The sequence below is a fragment of the Protomyctophum parallelum genome, assembly GCF_964188405.1.
Source record: "Protomyctophum parallelum genome assembly, chromosome: 9".
NCBI lineage: Eukaryota > Metazoa > Chordata > Actinopteri > Myctophiformes > Myctophidae > Protomyctophum > Protomyctophum parallelum.
In genome coordinates, this window is record NC_139706.1 from 37,296,165 (window position 1) to 37,316,139 (window position 19,975).

Sequence of the window (19,975 nt, forward strand, 5' to 3'; positions counted from 1 at the left end):
CTGTTGAGCAGCGTCTCACACACAGAAGCCAGGGATGTGGGCTTGTACAGTACAGTACGAGTAGTACAGTATTAGTACAGTACAGGTAGTACAGACTAGAGTACAGTAGCCTATGTGGAGTACAGAGGAGTACAGTACGATTAGTACAGTACGAATAGAGGGTATGCGCGTGACATCATCATCAAACCTGGAAGTTATGCAGGAATGCCTACTGACTGAGTGGCAAAACTACTTTAAATTAAAGTATGTGTTTTTTATAGTAGTAGTGGGATCTAGAACTAGAAAACAACAAACAAAACAAAAACAGGCCTGTGCAAACAACATAATGGCATAATGTACATCACTGCTCTTACATCATTCAAAAAAGTGGATGTTACAAGAATCTGTGTCAACTAACTAACATGCACCTTGAAATATCAACATGAGTTTATTTGTGACTCTCACATACAAGTTCAGACATGTTGACGATGAACAGGTTTGGCTGATAAACGGTGAGGTTCCTTGATTGAAACTTAGGTCAGTATCCTGTAGTGCACCTCACACCAAGGCCAAGTTGTGTTGCATAATGCTGCATAAGTGGCAAGTGCATAGTATTACTGACCACCATGGCTCACTCACTGACCACTGTCCACTGATATCTGTAACTAAAGCTAATTTCAAATTTGGCCAACAAGCAGCCTGGTCATATATTTCAGTCTTTGATCAATACAAACTTTGCAACTTGAGTCAGCTGAAAGTCGATGGCCGGTCTACAAAATCAGGGGTCTTGAGCCTTTTCCTATTAGGATCATTAACACAGACCATATCAGCCTCAACTGGTTACAAACTGCAATCCAGTTTACAATCTGTATAATTTGCATCAATTGAGAAACAAGCTTTAGATGTAGCATGCCTTGCTTTTATATTGCCATAATAGTTACAGTCGTATCATACGTTAATTTAAGCTTATCTGTGGTTACTGGTAGTCAAAAACTAGGTTGGTAAGTTACCAGCCGAGTTTTTGACTACCAGTATTGGTTACCATTTGCCAATATAAGTTTGCCTGGATCAAAGTAAATGTTTAGGTAAAGTAAGAACCATGCAGTGAATCCAACAGAATTACTTCAGTGTTATGATGTCCTCAGGGATGTAAACTGAGCCCACCTGACATGCTCATACAGAAAACTCTCATTCTCTCTGTGGATCAAAGTGGAGCTAGTTCAGCTTTCTTCTGATTTGTGTAGGTAGGTCTTTCAGATGACATTTTCCATCTCAAAGATTTCTAATCTATAACATCTGGAGGCATTGGGGAACTGTTTTAATCAGACAAAAAAGAATGTCCACACATTCATATGGTAATGCATTGGCTTTTTTGTACAATTCATGACTTTGTTCTTTTTGTGTAAAGATATGTACTACCAACCACAGATGATTACTTGAAATGCGCATAATTTAGATCCTTAAAAGTGTTAGTGTGCTGTGAATTATTCATTTCCATCCCACATTCACACAAATGTTCATTCATTGGCAAAATGGTACCAAGTAAATACTGTAGGCAGCCTAATGTTTAGCTTGGTGCCAACAGTAAATAACATAGGCACTGGGCAGCCAACTGTTTTCAGTGTTCTGTGGTTGATTCGCCATCCTAGTTAATGCAAAAGACAAGGAATATACCTCTAGAATGGCCACTTCTTCAACCAAGGACCTTAAAACACAGAGCCAGAGACACAAAGGTAAATGTAGACCTATTTTTATGGAAATGAATGGTTATTAGGGTAACATTACCAGGAACATATCACAACTCAGCAACATTATCTACACATAAGCCTGCTTTAATTTAGCCTAGTTTGCTATGAATAACAATAATCATTAATGATTATATATCCAGCCTTCATCAGTGTGATGATGAAGGCTGGATATCCGAAACGTCGTCTTTATTTCACCATGCAAGAATAAAAAGCAGTCTTGGTGTGAGCGACCCATCACCTATATTTCCATTATATGATTTGAACGGGTGACGCACCTTAAGTCAGAGCACGGTGGTCACAAGAAAAACTAACAGTCACAAAACTTGAAATCTTGCCATGATGAAAGTTGTCTCTTTCCTCAAGGTAAAAGGAGATATTCTTGGTGTTGCAAACTAGTTCTATATTAACTATTCTAAGATCACCCCATCTTATTGGATTTCACAGATGACACTGATAACATACAGTACATTTGATTATTGAACACTATCACGCACGCACACACACACACACACACACACACACACACTTTGCTGCTGTGCAATGTGTGAGCTGTTTTGTGTCTGTATTTGTTGCTGGTGGTGTGAATGAGCTATCACTCTCAATCACCCACATTATATAAGTGTGTCACTAAGCTAACTTATAACGATAGAAGAGTAAATTGAAGATGTAATACTGGCAAGACCATGACCATTACCCCATTTTATGAGATTTTTTTTTAGTTTAGTTTTTTTCAACCAAGGTTTTTCATTTGCTGCTTTCTTTTGTTTTAGGGATTTTAGCTGTTTTTGACAGGGGGGCGGGGGCTTTCGAGCATGGAGCTAAATATGTATTTTTTTATTTGTTATAGTGATTTATTTTTTAATTATTTACTATAGTCCTAATAAACCCCAGGAAATTTCATCTGGCCACAAAAGATCACGAGATCTACTGAATGTGTCAAACTGACATATTGAGTCTATGACACACAGTGTGGCTTCCCCCCAGTAAGCTACCTTCACATTCAGTAGATCCTGTGATTTTTCTGTGGCCAGATGTAATTTCCTGGGGTTTATTAGGACTATAGTAAATAATAAAAATAGAAATCGCCATAATACTTTATAAAAAAAAATACATATTTAGCCCCATGCTCGAATGCCCCGCCCCTCTGTCAAAAACAGCTAAAATCCCTAACGAAACGAAACGAAAGAAAGCAGCAAATGAAAAAAGAATAGCACTCATCTTTTACTTTCTAATAACATCCTAAAACAACATCCTAAAACATCCTAAAACTTTGCTGAAAAAAACTAAAGTTGTCCTTTAATTATAGTGCGATTTCAAACTGGAAATGAAGAATACCGGTATCTTAAATAAAATAATACGTTTTTGGCCTTATGAATATGTAATAGACAATGAAATGAAAAAGTGATTCCTGCAGATTTGTAGATCTTATCAATGAAATGAATACATAATTTGTAGTACAGCCCCAAAACACTAGCAACTTGCGGTTTTAGAACCGCTGTCCTAATATAATCACAATTGCATTCAATATTACCTTTTTCCTATTTAGTCTTATTTCAGGAATAGAATAGAGATACCCCCTGTCCTGAACATACAGTATCACCCTATGTAGGCAGAATGCAGATATACTGTGTCAAGGTTGCAATAGCATAATTTGGCAATTGGCATTGGCATTACTGTTTTGGCAATGACATTTTCTGCACAGCAAAGATGAGGAGAGCTGTTGAAATGGTGAAAAAGCAACGTATGACACAGGTGCATAAAATACATTTTAGGAATGCATTTTTAAACTTGCATGCCTGGTTTTAAACATGGCTGTGTGTGCTGCTATTTTGGCAGGCTTCCCAAAGTGCTTATGGGAATCCCTGGGATGTGACAAAAACTCTTTTCAAAGCTGGCACACTCTTCAGCAGATTGAGGGTGAAATCATGTCATATGAATTAAATCTGGATTTACGGATAGAAGATCTAAGCTTTCTTTTGGATTGTAGATGATTACTAAACCTAGTGGGACTAGGAAATGAGAAGGCCCTGAATATGAGTGGCTTGGACCTAGCTGTGGAAACAAGAAAACAAAGCTCTCCGCAAATTGAGTCAACTGGCCTGAGCAGTGGAGTATTGACTTGTGCTTCAAAGGCTCCTTTGAGGTTGTGTTATTCTGAGCAAAAGTGATTTCTTCAAAGATTCTCTTCCAATTACAGTGAGTTAACTACTATTCTACTGATTGATATGGGTGCACTTAGTTTAGAGAACTGTGGATGGGATTCAGAGATGAAACTTGCTCTGCATAATGGTCATGGGGACATGGCAGATGAGCATGAAAACGTATCAAAACTCAGTTCCTATTTCAGAGCTATTGGTGGCAACTCAGTCATGACCAGCTGTCAGAAATGCGTAGGGTGATCATCGGATTCATGTGGCTGATAAAGCAGTGTGGTTTAGATGAATAATAGATTCCAAGTGCTCTAAACTGCTGAGGTTATGACTCACTTTGGGGTGGGTGGAGTGGAGTAGGCTAACTTTACTGTGCCATTAATCATGAGAAAAAACTTCCTGAACCCACATATTTGGTCTGTGGTGTTTGATTTTCACTGCTGTAAGATGTTAAGACTGGAGGACCTTACCTGGATTTAATATCGTCGGCAGTTGTGTGACATATTTCACTCAAAAGCTCTCAGTAACCAACATGAACAATAATATCCTGTTTTAGTTGAGCTCTCAGAAACTACAAGAACCTATAAATAACTAATAAGAAGGTACCTCTACTCTTCTAAGCCAATCAGTTTCAGATTTCTTGCCATTTCTACATTATTTTACTTTCCATACCAGTGCCTTTGATGTTGCTGTGGAGAGGCAGCCCACCGCTGGGTTTTCCACTAATGATCTCTACCAGCACAGGGTTGGGGTGACTGCTTTCATGGGTTGTGTAAGAGTTGCCATTTTCATTTATAGTTTTCCATCATATAGAGTGTTTCTTTTCAGCAAGGTGAATCATCTGCCTTGTCTGGAGTAGGACACCATGGGGACTATTTTTAGTGTGTGGAGGTCTTCAAGAAAATGCACATGGGATGTATGTTGCAAGGCTGCAACATTCTAAAGAAAAGACTCGTGTATGATCCTTCAAATAATGGAATACAGTTCAATGTTGTGTAGGCCATTTTTAAACAGATTGGTAGATGTTATCTGCAGCATCTTGAATTGAGTGGATGAACATAAAACATATGTTATGCTAACTGTGAATGTAAAATAAAGGATTGCACACACAGGTTCACATGTTACATTACTATTGCTGTAGAGCCATATAATGTGGTGTGCAGACAGTGCAGTACACTACACTGAATGTCAAGTATTACATTTACATGAATTGGTTCAACACAACTTGCTCATGCAAAGCAGTACTATTGTGATGCCAGATAACCTGTGTATCACTTACGGTTATTCTTTGATTCAGTTGATTGTACATGCATCCTCAGCTTAAATGATCATAAATGTTATTTCTTTGCATGTATTGTAGGCCATGAAAGCCACCTCTTTAACAACACAGTAGACATCATGTGCAAACTCATATCAAGTATTTTTCTCTCAGAAACCGTCGGAGCTACAGTCACAACACTTGGAGGGGAGGTTCATAATATTTTTTTAAATTAATGTAATAAATAATGACATCAGTTGGCCTCATGTATGCTATAACAGCTCACTTTACATTTCGCCTTATAACTCTTGAACCGTAGGTCGTAAAATCGTGTTGTCGTACTAATGACTGTAGGACTGTTGGTATGTCTAATCAATGTATGCACCCCACGGGCAAGTGCCTCTGACACCAGACTGATTACACCTAGGATCTATTACATCACTGTACCCACACTGTACATCATTTGGTGTTCATATATTTGAACGGGTAAGGACCTAGTTATGTATAGTTACGGTAATAACTGTTCTGTAAGCATTGCAGAGTGATGTACGTTGAGGGTACTGTACGGAAGCTGTGGTCACATTTACTATGAAATCGTACATACTGTCCGTCAGTGTATCACTCAAAATCACCATACATCCCCATATGATGTGACATCATCAGGGATCCCTGATGTCATAGTAAATGTGACCTGCTGTCACAATTAAGCCCATATATAGAGATCCCTGATGTTATCAATATTGGCAGAAACTCTACATCTGACCTCAAACCCTTAGATCTCCATATATGGATATATGTCAGAACCTGTTCTGACATTCCATATGTTGATAATTCCCCATCCATCCTTCCTCTTTGATGTCTCCCTTTTGACTGATACCTGTCCATTCAAACTCTAGATGGGCCTGCCCCAAAGTTATTAGTGCAGCCACGCCCGGCAGCCAGTGAAAACTAGAGTTCTCAACAGGCCCGAAATTTAAGGCCCGGCCCTACCTGGGCCCTCATCAAACCCTTCACACTCAAGATACTGCCCCCACTGCCACCCTTAGATCTCTATATATGGAGCTGACCTGTTCTGGCATTCCATATGTTGATCTGACCTGATCAAACCCTGTGCACTCAAGACACACTCCATATATGGCCAGTACAGAATTCATTCCATATGTTGACCTGACCTTGACCTTGCCCTTTAGGGCGAGGTTGCTTCTCGCCCTCAGATGTCTTACCGGTAATAGTTTTCTGCCCTAAGTGATGATATCAAGCTTTAACCAGCTTTAACCAACATTTTACCTTTTTGTAAGGAGCCACAATAGGGAATTGCTTGCCTATTGCCAACCAATTTCCTTTTCGTACCTCTGCAGCTATTTCACTGAAGGTGTTTGGTAGTTACAGTATTATAGTAAATTGTGACACCAGGACAGCATGAGCATGTCTGAGGTGTTGCCGTGGACATGTAACCATAGACTGCCAAAATCTAACTGCTTCGAATGGATTGTCAATTTGTATTGAATGTCCAATTCAATCAATCCCTAAAAGATTTGAATTAATAGTCTTGCGCTGGTGATGAGAAAGCAGAGTCATTTCTATTGTGTGGGTCTATGTCAGCAGGCAGCGTTCCTGAAATGCTTGTGGTTGACGGAGATTTAGACTCAGCATTAACGTGTGCATTTCATTGATAGGCCTTATACGTGAGAGAAAAAGATAAAAGAGGTATCAACTTAATACCTTTCTATTTGTTCGTAAGACCCCATAAACCCATGTGGGCTGCATATTGCATACATACAGTGTGTGCACTGTGCATATATCCAGACTTTTTTCAGTACATACATTCAGTATGTATGCAAGTAGTACATGTCTTCATTTATCATGTTCCAATCATAGATAAACAAAGTAAATAATGGTCTTTCATTGCATGACCTGAATCTGTTTCTTTTATCTGCTCCTGTGGCTTAGTGTTTCCAGTGAATCTTAATGAAACAAATAGTCACATTTATCTGCAAGCCGAGATTGGCGCTCTCTGATGGGATAACTCCCAGAACAGAGTGTGTTTGTGTGAACTTTCCAGCTAATTTGGCACCAATCCCAGCAAAACTCTGAGTCAAATTTTGTACGTAATTACCTGTTTGAAAGCCGGTCCAGTCGTTGATAAGGACATAGATTATTATTGTGTCTGGTTGCCTCTGCAGACCAGACATTCCTTTCTTTACTATGAAAATCCAATGGTTTAGTTTAATGTTGGGTCACGACCTTGGCTTCAGATGCAGTCACATTGACAGGAAGCCAGTCTGACCACAGCAGTTCTTTTTTATTTTGGTCGTAGTAATCACAAAGTCTAGACATGGCAATTCTTCCATCCAATCTGCTGGACCTCTCTCAGACAGACAGAGCTACTTCTCTCTCTCTCTCCCTCTCTTCTCTGCTTGGTTATCAGGGAGTCTAAACGCAGTGCAGCCTGGGGCTTGTTGTAGCATCGGTATGTATGCAAAGCTGCTTCTGGAGAACACTGTCTCTTGGCTGTATGGCATTCAGTTGAACAGAATAGCACATCTGTAAGGTCTCAATGCATCACAGATGTGACACATGTGTGACTGTAGTTATTGTATTATGTTTTTAGGGCTGTAACGGTCAATGATTTCCTAAGCAATTATTCTATATATTTGTTTATTGATTAATCAATTAATTTAGGAGCGTGTTTATTTTATTTTGAAAATATTATATTAGCCCATTGATAGCTTGTAGATCTGTTCTTTTTGTGCAGTTTACAACTAAATTCTATAAAAAACAAATAGGCTAAATATGTTCTATCTACATGTATCTATCTATAAATGCACCAAGTCTCTGTCTGTCTGTACGTCTATCTGTGTGTAATCCATGTAACGAAGAACCGTTCGCCCCACCGACTTCAAATTCGACACACCACCGCAGGGGGCGCAGTGGCCGGTGTCAAGTCTGTCGGACCCATGGTTGTCCAGAACCACCCTCTGTCCATATATGGAGCTGGACTGTTCTGACATCATTCTGACGTCTGCATATACTCCATATTTGGGCATGCCTGACAAAGAACTCCATATATGGGCATAAAAGGCACACAGACATAATATCTGGGTGGAGCATGCATTTCCAACCCGCTGTAGAGGCCCCACGGGCACCTCTCAATATTTTTGATGGGCGCTAGCCCCTCCTATAAACAGCTTTAATGTTTGTCTTTCAATTATGCTTGTTTAAGAAAACATCATAGACAATAAAGAGATTTTCTTTGAGGACTAAAACAAACATTAGCACCTGTTGCTTAAACAAACATTATGTTGTAATTGATGTTGTAAGATGATAAGAGCGCCCCTCACTTCACACAGGTGTGATTTTTTATAATCAATTAAATCAGTTACTTTCGATTAAATGTTGCACCCCTAATGTTGTTGCCCTCAGTCCTCTGTAACCTCTGCCTGTTTCATCATGTCAAAATGAAGCCAGATACGACTTGTCATCAGTGACATTATAGCCAGATAGCCACACGACATCGCCTTTGCTATGACAACAATCCTCCAGCCTTTGATTCATTCACTGGCTTGTATAGCAGACCATGGTAGGATGTTACAAATTATGTCTGCAACGCATTCAAACATTACCTTTGTGCCTTCATTGCTTTTGATGTAACATTTTTTTTATATAAATGTTGCACTGATTGCATAAAACATATCTGTATATTTTGTTAACTCTTTTTATTTTTTAAGCTATAGATTAAGTTGTCTCTGTATACGCCATAGACAAGGCATATTTGCTTTGGATGTGATGTAACCTCTGCGTCTCCATGTGCCAGCAGAAGAGCTTTTAACATTTTAGTGTAAATTTGATGCTTCTTACTTGGGAGACGCAATTAAGCAGAGGGGGATGGAGGAGACATTCCTGCTGGCAGTCAGTTTGTACTTGGTGGTGGGGGGTGGAATTAGAGAACGGAGGAGGGAGTGAGAAGAAGGGGAGGGAGCAGAGAGTGTGAGAGAGTGAGAAGGGAGGGGAGGGGGGTTACAAACCAGCACTCCGACACTCCCCCTCTATCCCGCAGTTCTTGAACTCATCCTCAGTCAGATACACTATACTATAGGAGTCAGTCTGTTTTAAGACGTGAAAGAAGAGGCGTATCAATAATCCATTGTAGCTCTTGCCCTTGGTGTTGGTGATGTTTTGGACTTTCTCTGGGCTATCGGGAATTGGTGCGTGCGTGGCTGGTTGTTACTTGCAAGGTAAGCATTTGTTTTTGTTAGCAACATTGTGTTTTGGGCTGTGTTTAAGAGAAATAAGAGATAAGGCTGTTCAATTTCAAACCTTTTCCTCTAATAGAGGTTTAAATTAGACATGTGCAGCCAAGTGAGTTGCAAATTTAGCTTTTGTGAGTGGCATTTGCTTATATATATATATATATATATATATATACATATATTGTATATATATATATATTATATATATATTTAGCATTTTGCCATTATTTCCTTGTTTTTTGGTGGGGGACCTCAAAGCCTGTTTGGGGTGGAGTTTTTATGTTTATTTACCTCACACCTGTAACACCCTGTATGGCACAACTTTACATTACCGAATGACTGCAGGCAATAAGCTATTGTATTGCTCTTTAGTCACTATAGCAGACACAAACAATACTGCTGGTGTCTGCATCATTATAATGACAAAGCAGGTGGTGGTGGTGGTGGTTTTGTGATGCTGGGAAAGGTAGATGATGAATTGCAAATTAGAAGATGGCCAAAGTCAAGGAGAATTCCCAGAGCGAATCCTAGGGGGGGGGGGGCTGAAGGACTTTTTGGTGTGTGAGTTCATTAAAAATCTGGGCTTGCTTTGTGTTAAAGCCGGCATGGGTCCTGCAGTGAAATGGTCATCTGGTGTCATAGTTATGGAAATGTATTGACCGTCCTTAGGCTTACTGAGACTGAAGGTCAGGCTTAATTTTTCTGCTTTAAATGGGCACAATGCTCCTATCATGACTATAGAGAAAACAAGCTGAAAAGGAACTGTGGTGACTGGTGAGTTCTTCCTCAATGGGTGATATGAAAATCATGTGTGCTGGGAGTGCCAGGCCTAGATTTCTTGATACAACATAATGATTCTAGTGAATGAAAACTCAGCTTCACATTCACATCACAGATTTGTATTATTTGTTATCATAAGCTAGTAAACAAAGTGTTTATTGTTTTGTTAATGGCTAACAAAGTTCATCTGAGATCAGGTGGTCTCAAACAGTTGGCTTGTTATGAAAGTCATACTATGCATGAATAATTGCTATGGCATTACACAGTCTAACTTTTCCTTCTATTTTGCTACCACAGCTCTTACGCCACAGCACGTGGCTTATATTAGTTCTGCCCTTGTCTTGTGTATTGCTTACAAGGTTGTGCTCACTTCTAAGTAGAACATTTAATTTGCAATATACATTATGTACCACATTTAGTCCAGCATTGCTTACCCTGCATCAAGACACTGTTATGTAATTAGTTTGCGCAAGCAGAGCGCGCAAGTACTGTGGTCGTGCTCGTACGTGCACGTGTATGCTCGGAGGTATATATACTGATGTTGATGGTGACGTAATTAAGATATGTTTCAATGTCGGGAGTTGGGTTATAACTGGCTGTTGATGGTGACGTAATTAGGATATGTTTCAGTGTCGGGTGAATTAAAGGTAATGTATGTAATCTGAAACCTATATTACTTCACCATCGAAAGCCAGTTATACCCCGGCATTGATACATATCTTCATTATGTCACCATCAACATCATTATGTATACCTCCGAGCATACGCACATAAAAGCCAGCCACAACCACAGTATAGTACTTTCAACTTACATACATGTATACATACAGTACATACGTTACATGTTACCCAACCAATATTGAAACATATCGTAATTACGTCACCATTGACAGCCAGTTATAACCCAACTTTAGTATTTAATTCCAATGTTTTACAGAGAGGCTGAGATTTGAAAGTTCCTAGCAGCAAGCAGAGCGCACAAGTATTGTGGTCATGTTGGGACGTATGCACGTGCGCTTGGGAGGTATATATACTAGACGTTGATACCAACCAAGCATATATGCACATAAAAAAGCCAGCCGACCACAGTATAGTACTTTCAACTTACATACATACATACGTTACCTGTTACCTAACCAATATTGAAACATATCGTACTTACGTCACCATTGACAGCCAGTTATAACCCGAGAATGTTATTAGATATCAGATTGTATTTGTTTTTAATAATGTAATCTTCCTACAGAACATTAAATGGTTTGGCTGAGTAGTTATGCTTCATCAAGAGCTACCAACTTGCGAGATACACACAAATAAGCCAATCTCAATTACATCAACATTAACAACCAATACGATTCCTTTTAACCATCAAATGATTTCGAAACATAAATTAATTACGTGACGTCATTTACCTTTGTAGCCCCTAATTGGTTGTTGTTGGTTACGTACCCAATCTATGTTTCAAAATCATTTGATGGGTAAAAGGAATTGACAGCCAGTTATAATCCGACATCGAAACAACATGTCAATGTTTTACAGAGATGCTGAGATTTGAAAGTTTGTAACGGCCGACAGTACTTGCGCGCTCTGCTTGCACAGGCCTGTGCAACTTGCAAGTAGGCACTCGACAGAGTGCAGTTCTAGTTATTTTTAGGGTACAGGGATTTTGCCTTGCTACTATAGTGGTGCCGAGTTGTTATCAGCATACTACTAGTACTGTATGTACAAAAATATACACACGCACACAGCCAATGAAATCATCGCTATGATTCACACAAACACAAAGCTGGACATAGGACGGGCTTGCGCCCCTCAAAAAACTTTACACATAACTTTTTAAATCTGCCTTTAGCTTCCAGAATCACTCAACATGTATTCTGAAAGCTAAAGGTCAATTGTAAAAGTCAATGGGGCTGCCCCAGGCCCTATCTTGTGCCAATCCTTATCCCTAAATGTATTTGCCATTTTTTACTATTTTGAAAAACATTTTAAAATAGTTCAACTAGCCGATCTACATCGACACGTTGTAAGCTTGTAGATCGGCTATTTGAACTATTTTAAAAGGTTTTTCCAAATACAAAAAAATGGCTAATATGCTTAGGTATAAGGCCTATTAAGGGGTAAGGGCAAGGGGCAAGATATAGCCCCTCGGCCCCAAACGGTTTACAATGCAATGTACTCAGTTGGATCGCTCCTGGGCCTCAGGCAGTAGGCTGAGGCTCTTCCTGCATGGGTCAACAGTTAACATTTTGAGATTCAAATTCTTCAGACTTTAGTTGCAGTGGGGGGCGCTGTAGAAGAAAGACCTTTTTGGCTGCAGGGCTTGCAGTGATTGTTGTGGCATCACAACAACTGGGTGAGGGGTAATAATTCCACAAAATTCCTTTCCAACTCATGACTGGTGTCTATATTATGGGCATTTATTAGGCAAATATCAGGCAAACTTTCTGCATATAATAGGGCATCTACAAGCTTGCGAGCTGATTTTGTAGATCAGCTATTTGTTGAGGGGAAAAATGAAGGGGCCAAGGATAGACCCCTGGGACCCCAGTCAACTAAGTAATGGGGTTTAAGATGTTAACTAACTTTATAACAACTACAAATAGCCCTAGCCATGACCCTTAAAAAGCAATTATATTTTAAGAATTAGTTTGCCAGATATTGTTGGCAGCTTGTCCTGAAGGCAGTGTCCAGGACTACTCAAAGCAAGCATATCAACTGGGGTTTGTGTAGTCATGTGTGACAGGATCCAGTTTGATTATGCCTCAGTACACAAAGACATGTTTGGTGAGCTGGGAAGTTAAGGGGGTGCTCAGGGATGAGTTTAGTCAGGTAGGTTTTAGTTTAGAGTAGACAAACAACTCGCCTTAACCCATTTAGGACGGGAACCCTTTTGGTGTTTTTACCCTTCAAGATGGGAACCCCATTTTGGGTTATTGTTGCTATGTACAGTATATAGCACCATAACATTTATTAAAGTTTTTCCAGAAAAAGGAGAACGCATAAGTGTCTTTTTGTCTTCTGAAATTTGACAAAGATGTTGCTAATGGATCATAGTCTAGCCCTATTTAATCAAAATTGTCATGAATATTGCAGCTATATTTATTATTATCTTTATAAATGTGTGGTCATTCAGCCATTTGCGCACGCACCATTGCAACTCGTCAATGAGTGTCCTGAATTTGGCATAACGTATGCCCAAGGCTGGGCCGGCTGGCACCGTGGGAAAAACAGCACCTTTAAATTTAAGCTGTCCACTCCACACAGTGGCACTGGCTGTGTTTTCCCATTCATTGACCTGGAGGTAATTGATCACCTCTATGAAAGAGAATACCAGGTGAGTAAGATGAACAGCAGAAACATTTGTAATATATGAGTGCTGCAGTTCTTCACTATCCATGGCATTGTGCCTGTTCTGTTGCCAGTGAAGGGGCATTCAGGCAAAGCCAAGCCAGCTGCCACAGTGAGATTGGTAGGTGAATGGCTCACCCAGTGGAGTCCTGGCCTCTGGTCTTAATACACAACAGCAATTCAGTCCTGTTTATGAGGGCTTTACAGATCTGCAGTGGATGGAGATTTGGAGTTACACAAAACAGTATATTTCTCTCACTATTGTGAGAAAGAAAGACAGACAGTGGGAGAATCAGCCTACTGCAGAACAGTGGATGAAAGGGTCTGAAAGCTAATGTATATTATTACACTGCTTAAACTAGTTTGTGTCAAATGATTGATTTAGTTCGTAAGTAGCCGTATAATAAGTGGGATAATAATCTGCCGATAAACACCTTTAGGGAGAAACTGGACCCTGATTGGCCCTATCGTGGTTTATTTTTCCGATAATGGCTGCCTCATAATACATCATACATGTAGCCTTAATGTTCGCGTGACTTTAGGCTGAGTCTTCCCTGTCCAGCCATTGAAGACTGAAGCTCATTTGCTTCTCGTGAGAGAAATTTGTCTGCTGAGTGTGTGTCAGGCGTGAAATAGTCCAATGTAAAAGTCTGGAATGTGAAGCATGTAAGGGCAGACTAAAGTCGGCGACTTGTGTAACTGTTGTCACGGGAGACTTCTTCACTGACAGTGACAGTTACCAGCTATGAAAAGGTCATCTTATTAAATTCTGTTGTCATGATATTTTGTTAGACAGATGTGGCCTAGTTCATTCAAACTTTCTTTTTCTTTGCCCAGACAAATGATGTGTGACTTTAATTGAGCTGGCTGTCACCACACCATGGCATAGCATAATTGATAAACTCAGTTAAAAACCTGTTGGTACTTTATAACAAGTTGGAGCATGACATTTATTTAACATTTCATTCCTTCAGAATAACCATAAACGTATGCATCAGGAATCTTACAACCAGTAAACTATTCTACAGTAAACTATTCTAGCAATAGCCAAACAATTACAGTATCTAATGTTGGCGTCACTCACAATTATTGAAAAGTCGTTAGGGGCTGCTCCCTAACACAAAACAAATTTGTGACAAATTGACCAACCACAGATTACAGTCAATTACAGCCCAGCTAATCACAGGCATACCTGACCTTTGCATTGCAAATGCTGGACTATGATGATTTGTGACTCCCTGTCACTGTAATTGATGATGTAACTTGTAAGATGGTGAGTTTGACCATGTGAAATTAGTAGTAAACAAACAACAATGCATATTATCTAGCGCAGGAGCTCCCAAACCTTTTCAGCCTTTTCAGCCTTCAACCCAAACGAGAAATTTGGTGTCTCTTGAATCAAAAAAACAATACATGTAAAGGAGCTGTTTGTAAAAAACAATGAACATATTGTTTTAAAAAGAAAACAATAAATTGTGCTGCCTGTCAGCACCTTGATAAGAAACAGCACTTTCATGTTGCCTCAAATCCAAACCCTTCAAAAGGTGGTAGTTATAGCATCACCGTTTATCTCTTACAATAGCGCTATGGTTGTGGCTAAATGTGGATGTTTCAGTGTTGTTAATTACCCATTCATCTGAGTGAGTGAGGGTTGCTGAATGCCTTCTTTTTATGGTCTTCTTGGTGAAACCAGAAACATGTACAGACTTATTTGCTTGCACCCTCTCAATTTTTGAGGGGCACAACAGTAGAAATCCCCTACTCACCACACAGGCCACCCGTTCCTCCACCACAGAACCATTATCTACCCCCTCTTTTGTCTCTGCAGAGGTGTACGTCTTAGAGTATATTAGTAGGTGTTACACGACTTCAAAGGCTGCCAATGAGAGGCTAAGCAGGAAGCAGGACCTTCTTGATTTCCCTACCGATTGTGATCTTGCGGGTCAGCAACTTGTTAGCATCAGTGGCAGTGATGAACGAAGCATGCATGCCACCAAAACACGCAGTGTTTGTAATGCAGTGTTTGTAGACCGTACAATTTGATAACCACTAAAACACTGTGAACTCAATCAGTGAGCTCAACGTGTCGCAACGCGCTGCATTGTGGGCTTAAAGATCTGCTGTTTCTGGTGAGGAAGATAATTATTGTTTGCATTCCAGTCCCATGCACTGATAACCGTAAAGTGCTAAAACTTAGACTGGGACTAAGATTTAATTGAATTATTCAGCCAGTACGATTCTCAAAGTAAAATACATTTATTGTGGAAATAAGTGACACATTGTATCTAGGGGGGCATCATTCACCAAAGTAACCTCTATGTTGCCACCCCCCCTTTATCCTTTAATGATCTGATTTCACTAAATCAACATTTTAATGCCATGGACGTACATTGTTGAATTTCATTACTAAAAAAATTTGAATCACTATAACCTAACCAAAAAGCATGAGTGTAGTTCACTCCTGTGCACATGTCAAGTCAAGCAGATGAAGTCAGCAGCCAGCATACACCCAGTAGTGCCCTAGAGACACTATTGATGGGAACATAATACAGTAGGCATATACACATTTACTAAAGCTGTGACCAGGGTAAACATCACAAGCTGTTGTATACTACAACAGAATCTAAACAAGTAGTCATGCAGCCATTTTACAATGTAGTGCCTCAACAGTTAGACAGTTGGAACAGAACACAAAACAACTGAAAACAAACAGCATTGCCAGATTTGCCATCCATAATAGGCCGGATACAGTATACATCTCATAAATAGTTGGGTGACATTATGTCACAGCTTTATTGAAGAAGCCAAAAAAAAAAAAAAAAAAATCTGAATATTCTTATCTCGCCCCGCGTCGCTGGGACGTCGCTAGGACGTCCTCACACGTCAATAGTACTAATATTTCGGGATCCTTATGACGTTCTCAGACGTCCTATGTATAGAATCTGTTAACCTGTCTGATTTCAGTAAACAGACATTTAATCCCATGGAGGTACATTATAGAATTGTATTGAGCAAGCTTCAGAGAATACAGGACAAGGTGCTACACAGATAGGCCTATTGTGGTTACACACTTATAGATTGTATTGTGCGCACATAAATTAAATAATATTGGCAAACACCTCATTGCTGAATCATACCAGCTTACACAGGTCTTATGGTCCTCGTCCACAGTGTTTCGTAGAAATTAATTATTTCTTCCAGGCCGAAGGCCGAGTTTTGGCCCCAACTCTTTCATATCACCCTACAGCACCTGGACTACATTTGCTAGTCCAAACATCACACTACTAATCGGTATCGGTACACATTATCTCTAAAGTCATCAAGACAGACCTGTCCAATATTTCATCCTGATTGACTAAGATTGACTTCTAGTCTGGCCTAGTTCCTCAATGTAGCCTCCTGTGCTACCATCCATTCAATGGCACTGCATGGGCTAGTATTCCAATCTACCTGTAATTATAGTTTTGTCCCATACGGTCATACCAACAGTAATGCTAGCCATTATTCAGGCTGATATGTGTTGACATATTTCTTGGGGTGCTGAGCTACATCTGAGTGTTAATTTAACTCTTCAGAGTGTATACATTCAATGTACACACCCTAGGAGTTAAATGAACACTGACGACTTTAGTGTGTACACATACTACACACGCTTCCCACCTGAGCCTTTCACAATGGGGTCAGACAGGTCACAGCTCTAGCCTTTCCTGGCTGCTGCAATCCTCTGTCTGGAACATAAAACCAGTCCTGCGTTTTATGAAAATGACTGGACAGTATATAAGGCCTATTGGTTTTCTGCACTGACATGGTGAGATTAATATACTCCTGTTAGTGTTTAATCTGTATCCTGACTGCGTTCTCTATTCTGATTGGATAAAATTGGTATCCCAGTTTCAGCTTCTGTTTCGATTTCTGAAAATGCATTTTCTGTTTATTAAAAAACTGTTAAGAGACATGGAGACTAAATGGAGTTACTGCAACTAACATTATATAGCAATGAGTACTATCACAATATGGAGCTTTTTAACACGTTTAACTAAAGAAAATCACTTACACTACCTTTAATTCAGTTTGTTGCCACTAATGAGGAGTTTAGCTGAAATATGTAGGCTGCATCACCTCTTATGGATGGTTAACATTTAGCTGGGCAATATGGAAATAAATATCATAATAATAATATTGATAAATGTCACAGTATCTGTTTGGAAAATGTCAAAGGAATGTCAAAGTGTCTTGTTGATGATCATCGCATGGAAAGGCTGTCATTCTCAAGTATTTCAGATGTCTTACTTAGTAATTGGTTTGTAGCCTTAAACCCCAGGCTTTATATTTTCCTTCATATTTTTCTTGCTTGTCGGACGAATGCTTGAAATCAACGAGCATGTTGATGTTGATCAGCGACTCTGCAACAGATATGTGTTATATCTTTTGTACACATTACACAACGGTTCACAATTACATAAAACCAGTAAGACGCCTGAGGCGAGGGCGAGGTTGCATGCACACATCCGCCTCGTTGACGGCAGACTGCTGGACGAGCACTTCTGCTTTGGCATGGGGGGTCACATCAACATAATGGTAAATGGTGCATTTATATAGCGCCTTTATCCAAGGCGCTTTACATAGATTGTGCATTACATTCACCCATTCACACACACATTCATACACCGATTGCAGCGGAAGCCATGCAAGGTACCAACCAGCACATTGGGAGCAATTTGGGGTTCAGTGTCTTGCCCAAGGACACTTCGACATGTAGACAGGAGGAGCCGGGATTCGAACCGCCGACCCATGGATCATTGGACAACCTGCTCTACCTCTACCTCTTGAGCCACAGTCGCCCCAACATGGAATGAATTCTGTACTGGCCAAGTCGCCATATAAGGAGCATGTCTTGAGTGTACAGGGTTTGATGAGATCAACATATGGAATGTCAGAACAGGTGAGCTGAGCTCCATACAGTATATGGAGATCTAAGGGTGGTAGCGGGGACATTCTCTTGAGTGTACAGGGTTTGATGAGGGCCCATGTAGGGCTGGGCCTTAATTTTCTAGAGTTCTCAACAGGCCCACCTGTCCATTCAAACTCTAGACGGGCCTGCCCCAAAGTTATTAGTGCAGCCACACCCGGCCAGTTCTCAACAGGCCCGAAATTTAAGGCCCGGCCCTACCTCTCATCAAACCCTGTACACTCAAGAGAATGACCCGCTACCACCCATAGATCTCCATATACTGTATGGAACTGACCTGTTCTGACATTTCATATGTTGATCTGACCTCATCAAACCCTGTACACTCAAGACATACTCCTTATATGGCCAGTACAGAATTCATTCCATGTTGATCTGACCCCCCCATGCCAAAGCGCCAGCAGTCTGCCGTCAACGAGGCAGATGCGTCCCAACAACATTTCACTGCTTATACCTGTATACGTTTGTGATAAATTAAACCTTGATTCTTGATAAATATTGAGATAAATATTGCCCAGCCCTACTAGTGGAAACTTGATACTTCAGATTACGCTGCTACTTGCCTCAAAGCTTTTTAAGATGCCTCAGGCTCCTTTCATCACCATTTTGAAGCCTCTTTCCAGATTTTTCCTATTCAAGGTTTCTAAGGTTACAGATCAAATTTAGTCAAATACTCTTGATGCAAGTCAAGTCAAAGATGCAAGTCAATAGACACTTTTGGGCACTACTCAGTGAAGAGTTGTCTTATTCATCAAGTAACATAATGAAGAACTGTTCTAAATAGAGGATGTGCTAAAAGTAGGTTGTGGGGATGTCCCCCTCTGGACTGACAGAATTCTGAATGCACGCTTGTTCACACTTGGAGCATTAAATGAGTCATGGGAACTGGACATAGGTCATTTGGTGGTTCCACTCACATGGAGGCATATGACTTTATCACAGTGGGGAAATGTTGAATTGTCAACAACCTGCAGCCAGTGAATTTCAGTAACCCCCCCCCCCCCCACACACACACACACACACACACACACACACTCTTCACTCTTCACACAGCTACCTATGTTATTATCTCTAGTGTGGAGTGTTCAGATTACAGGGTTTTGTGTTGGAGCTTGTAACCAGTTGTCCTATGCATTCTTGCCTTTCACCAGTGTAGTTAGGTTAGGGGACAGGAATGTGTTTTGCAGGACACTTCACAATAGTGAATTTAAAAACGGATTTGTGCCTGTATCCCACCTCTTTTGCAGAATTGGGAGATGTATCCTCAGATTTGCTTAAGAACTTTAAGTACAATATTTTTGCACCTTTCTTCTTTCTTTGAAACATGAAACTCATGTGTTGTGGAATGTATAGCCAGGTGTTTCATTTACTTTCAAGTTCTACACCAAATTGAGATCCATAAGTCAGTTTTAGCTGTAGGGCAAGCATGTCATCATTTCCTCAAAATGATAAAAAAAACACTTGACATTTTTGTCCTTGGGGATGTAACG

At 40.1% G+C, this 19,975-nt stretch overlaps 1 protein-coding gene across 2 annotated transcripts in view; it reads left to right on the plus strand.

The window, feature by feature from the left end:
- LOC310864169 (rho guanine nucleotide exchange factor TIAM1-like) overlaps positions 1-19,975 on the plus strand; it is a 50,410-nt gene that overhangs the window by 1,246 nt on the left and 29,189 nt on the right. The window contains exon 1 of one of the 2 annotated variants that reach the window (XM_083772753.1): positions 9,345-9,370. The exons of the other annotated variant lie outside the window; for it this stretch is intronic. The gene's annotated coding sequence lies outside the window, so the exon portion shown is untranslated. Of the gene's footprint in view, positions 1-9,344; positions 9,371-19,975 lie in introns of those variants that run through there. 2 annotated transcript variants of the gene reach the window in all.